The sequence below is a fragment of the Bactrocera oleae genome, chromosome 3, assembly GCF_042242935.1.
Source record: "Bactrocera oleae isolate idBacOlea1 chromosome 3, idBacOlea1, whole genome shotgun sequence".
NCBI classification, from domain to species: domain Eukaryota; kingdom Metazoa; phylum Arthropoda; class Insecta; order Diptera; family Tephritidae; genus Bactrocera; species Bactrocera oleae.
The window spans coordinates 35,008,386-35,013,035 of NC_091537.1; positions in this window are offsets into that span (position 1 = coordinate 35,008,386).

Genomic DNA, 4,650 nt, shown 5'->3' on the forward strand with positions numbered 1-4,650 from the left:
GCCCCGAAAATGCTCTTAATTTTTCAGTACCGATTGGTAGTGTGGAATGGACACACTACACACCTTGGTGAGGTTCGAGGCCTATCTAAAAGCTCTGCCGTACTCCACATTCAACTGACAAAACGTCAGTTCTTCAAGCATTTGGGTATAAACCACAATCACCACGATACTCCCCGAAGGGCCAGTCCGCACGAGCAGGTTGGAGCGAACTCCAAGGGCCCCTGCTCCCCGTGGTATCAGAATTAAGTCTTCGGTCAGACCTTGTTGCCGAAGCTACTACCAGTTGAGCCTCCATACAGCTCTGGACTGGTAACCAAGGGTTGAACCCCATACGCACATTACACGCACACACCTTTCACACAAGAAGCTAACCCTAACTCACAGTTAAACGCCTACGCCGCCTAAAGAATTCACGCGCAAACGGCCCTAACTGTTCGGCATTCCGACTAGTGGAGATCACACCGCTAACATCTAATGTCCATCAGTCCAGCTAATCCCCATACCACCTAGATCCCTAATGTCCGAGTACATCGGGCACTCCGCGATCAAGTGAACCCAGTCTTCACATCGCGCCCCACACAACTCAGACAAAATCTGAAGTCTGGGTTACCCTCAACAAACGTAACGTCCCAGATGTACTCATAAGTCACCCGACCGTTAGGGCTACTGTCCCAACGGTCTTGCCACCTACTCCTAACCCTATCATCTAGAAGCCTCTTGCTCCCTAGATATCCCTCCCTCTCCACATCATCATCGGAAATCCAGTCATTCCGCAGCAATGACACACTCAAGCCCCTTCTTAACCTGAATGCAACAGCACGCTGTATGACAATCAGTACAAGAGGGGGTGCACCTAACAAAACTTGCATCGCATCCGTTGAAACGGTGCGACATACAGGCAAACATGCAAGCATCATGCAACGTTGCACCGAGAGGAGTTTTCGGCGACCAGAGACCGTCATCGCTGTTTCCCACCATATTGCGGCTCCATAAGTGGCACAAGCTACAAATAGACCACGATATATGGTGCGAACAGCACGACGTCCAAGGCCGCAAGCACTTTTCCAAGTACTGGAAGAAGACTGATGCCCCGATAAGAACGAGGATCGCTCCTGATCTTATCCGGGGACTTCAGGAGAGGAACAACCCTAGCAATTTTCTACTCGCGTGGAAAATAACCCTTCCATACGCACTTATTATAAATGGCCTCCAAGTATTCCGGAATGAACTTCCACAAGCTTTTGCACATCTCGTTTAGACCCGACCAGGACAAAGGCGTACCCTAACTCTCCATCGTCTAATGGAGGGACAGGTACCTCTTGTGCTTGAGGTACCTGAACCTCCGCCCTAGGAAAGAACGCTCCTAACAAAGCCCCCGCACACTCTCTCCACGTTGATAACATAGTGTCACCAACGCGAAGAGAGGTCCCTCTTACGACCCCGGCAGATCCTATAGAACTGACCCCACGGGTCGTCCCTATTCTCACTCACAAAATTCCTCCACTCCTCCTTTTTAACTTTAACCAACATATCCTTATATTCCCTAACCGCACAACTAAGTTCATGCCTAAGCTGGGACAGCCTGTCAGAATTGGACCGTCGAGCGAGTTGAAACTTTCGCCTGACAGTCCTCCTCTTCAAGGTTAACTCACGCGTCCACCACTTAATTTTCCTAACCATAAAACTTTCACACTTTCTAAGTACCCTATCATTCACCCCCCAAACTACCTCATAAAGACGAGTAATCTGCTAGTCAACCCCCAAGTCTTCAAACACTCTAAGCGGTATATCTAATACCGCTTCCCTAACAGATCGTCCATATTGGTTCCAGTCGATACCAGAGGTACGCCATCGCCGCAATGGACTCCCATACCGCGAAGGGGGGGATCTGGGAGTGACCATAATTTGGATCAAATTATGATCACTCAATCCCCACCCTCCCTTAACCTCCCATCTAGCTACAAACGCCCTATCTGCTGCCTGATTCATAAGCGTCACGTGAATGTCACTCACGCCCCTAGGCCCATCAAACGTATACCATTCACTCGGCTCATTCACAATGTGGACGTTTTTAGCCACCACCCATTCACTTAACGCCTCGCCTCGACTGTGGTTTTGATATCCAGACGAATGCCGGGATATCTTACTAAACCACATCGAAGACGAGGCATTCGCATCCAGCCCTAGGATAAAAGGGCTACTACTCGGAAGTAGTAGTAGCTTATCCATGTAGCCCAAGTAGGGCTCTAGGGGCTCACTAAATTTGCAGTACAAACTAGCTACAATCAGCCTACCGAACTCCCCCTCTACCGCGACACATACACCCAGTTGTGAAGAATCCACAACTACGCAATTGTAGTTGGGATCACTCGCAACAATTGCAGCATTAGCCCCAAGGTCCGTGAAGACTTTGAAACTCCCAGGAAGACCCCGAACCACACCATTGGTGGCGTAGGGATCCTGGAGTAAGGCAATGCCGCGCCTCCCCTCAGTCATACACCCCCCCAACTCACACATTACGGCAAACGCCCCCTGGCAGTTTAACTGTATTATGCCCCTTATCAGTGTCTGGCGAGGGCGCGCTCAACAATGCCACAGTATATCGGGCAGACAGCCGACATCATAAGATGCCCAGCTGGTCTACCCTTGAATGCGCAGTTGCGGCAATGGAGTCCATTGACGGAACTCGCAGCTCTGTGGCCTTCCTGACCGCACCTCCGGCAGACATCTAATTTGGCCTTACACACAGCCACTCTATGGTCTAAACTCATACACCGGAAGCAGCCAGCAACGGGGCTATCCGTTCGCACCCGGAAGGAGAACCACTTGATGTAGCACCTACCTGCCTCCAGGAGGGCGGACATCATTTTGTCCGTACCCTCAAGGACGACATTGGTGCTACCATCAGGGGCCACCTTCCAGGGGCGACTGACCATCCTTACGTCAGACCTCTGGGACGCCGGGCTGAAATCCTGAAGGTTCAGCCGGAGTAACTCTTCCATGAACTCATCATGGGAGATCTCCGTGTGAACCCCCTGGACTACAACCCGAGGACCCAACTTCCGGTTGACAGTCACGTCCAACCCCACTTCCCGAATTTCGCATTCGTCGCCACTTTCTCCCTCTCTAAACCAGAGGGAGTGCGGATAGCCGTCCCACCACCCTTAATTGGCCTAACCTCGTGGATCCTTACCCCCATGGAAGGACCCACCGCCTTAACTACTTTTTTAATGACTTCCTCAGAGGAAGCTGCAGCCCCTTACTCCTAACCACAACGGACCAGGTCTCAACAGGCTTCGGCGCCACCGGTGCAATCGCCTCCATTAGTGTCCCACACAGCCTCCTCAAAGGGCGTCAACTTGACCGCGAAGATGGGCATTCTCGGCTACAAGCGTTATCAGAAGTGCCTCGTACTTCGACACCCACTTCGCCCTCGCCCGACTTTGCGGGGTGAACAGCCGCTTTTTCAGCGGTGTCACAGTTACCGCAACCACTACACCTACCGCTCCCGCCCTCATCACCCCCCGTTTCTACCAGCGACACCAAACGCGCCTTCCGCCGTGGCGGGGACCTTACCGATGGCCTCACCGCCTCGTCTCCCGAAGTGTCCACCGTTACCACGATGGACCGGACTCCTCGCTCCCAGCGAGGGATTTAACCCTCCTCCTCCGTGGTGGAGGCATTCTTGCCTTCGAACGCCCTTTGGTAGGCTGATCCGCCGAACTTACCACTGACGCAGATGGCACTAGTCCAACAGATGCCGAAAACAGCCGCTCGCCAAGTACGTGCAACTGAACGCGCTGGAGAAAGTATCTCTAGCGCAGACCCGCTCTATAGCAGCGACAACCCAAGCGGACGATTAATGCGTTCTCGCTAGGGTACAGCCCACAACTCCAGCCAAAGGCCTGGACAGACGTCACTCAAGTATGCTTCGCAATCTGTTTAATAACTAAATGGAGCGGTGGGGCAAGTGCGCATTGCCTCAGTGGCGCAGACGCAGGCAACTCCTTGCTGCTTCGATAGTTAAAGATCTATCGAAGTTTGCGATGCTTTCAATACCCAGACCACCGCTCCATATGTAACAATAGGCCTTACGATCATGGTGTACAGCAAGCTGATGATACTTGGCTTCTAGCCCAGGATCTGCCAGCCAGACGTCTGCACACCATGAGCGCCTTTGTGGCTTTAGACAGTGTTAACTTTACCATCCTATTGCTAGGCTTAAGCCCCTTTGAACTATATCGCAGAGTGTTCTCAAATTTCCCTTCTGCCATTATGGCAATGTCGTCGGCGTACCCCTGGCAGCGAATTTCATTGTTCGTCAGCATTTCAAGAAGTTTATCTACTACGAGGCTCCATAGAAGGGGCGACAATGCCCGCCCTGAGGGCAACCTCTGGTAGTACCAAGTATCTTGCTCGCCCCCACCGTGGTTTCTTCAATCCTGGTATGCAATACAGCCTCTATCCATCTGCACATAGGAGCTTCCACGTACTTTTTCTCCAGTGCTCTGATCTCGCTTGCGTCGAACGCATTATCAAAAGCACCTTTAATGTCTAGGTAAGCACATATCGCAACCTCATTTTTCTTCAGCGAATTCTGGATTACAACCGTTGGTTGGTACAGAGCAGTGTTAGTAGACCTGCCTGCTC